Below are 805 nucleotides of genomic sequence, written 5' to 3'. Positions count from 1 at the left end.
TAAAAAAAAAGAAATTCTCTTCTGTGAAACAGGCCTTAATTCCAATCTGAGGTTAACTAGTTACTCAATAATAGCCTTGCCACCATTTGATCTATGTGCACACTTTCTCTGGCAGGTCATTATTGCATCATGCTGCATTCAGTTTTGAGTAAGACCATTGATAATATTTTTCCCTCAGCAGCTTATAACACTTTCTGGTATAATGACTGCTAGTCAGTAGAGAAGAAGTTTCCCTGTTGGTTTGAAACTTATTTTACTATGTCCTACAACCAAAGTATGTGGTAATATTTTTATTTAAATTATTTTTCATTTTACATACAACCCCAATTCTTCCTCCCTCTCCTTCAGCTGACCCCTTTACTCCTCCCTTACTGACCCCCCCATCCAGTACTCAGAGGCAGTAAGGCTTCCCTTCGGAGTCAAAAAAGACTAGAATTCCAAGTTGAGGCAGAACCAAGCCCCTCCCCCACCCCTCCCCCAATTATCAAGGCTGAGCAATGTATCCCACCATAGGGAATGGGCTCCAAAAATCCAGTTCATGCATCCAGGATAAATCCTCATTCCACTGTCAGGAACCTCCCAACAGATCAAGCCACATAACTCACCCACATTCAGTGGGTCTAGTTCACTCACAAGCAAGTTCCAGTCTAGAGTCTGTAAGCTCCCAGTAGCTTGGGCAAGCCAGTTGCTCTTTGATGGAGGAAGGTCATTGGTTAATTAAATAAAGAAGCTGCTTGCCCTGATAGGTTAAAACATAGGGGGGAGGAGTAAACAGAACAGAATGCTGGGCAGAAGAGGAAGTGAG

This window comes from Microtus ochrogaster, unplaced genomic scaffold (assembly GCF_000317375.1).
Source record: "Microtus ochrogaster isolate Prairie Vole_2 unplaced genomic scaffold, MicOch1.0 UNK13, whole genome shotgun sequence".
Lineage (NCBI taxonomy): Eukaryota > Metazoa > Chordata > Mammalia > Rodentia > Cricetidae > Microtus > Microtus ochrogaster.
Note: the sequence above shows the minus strand (reverse complement) of the source record.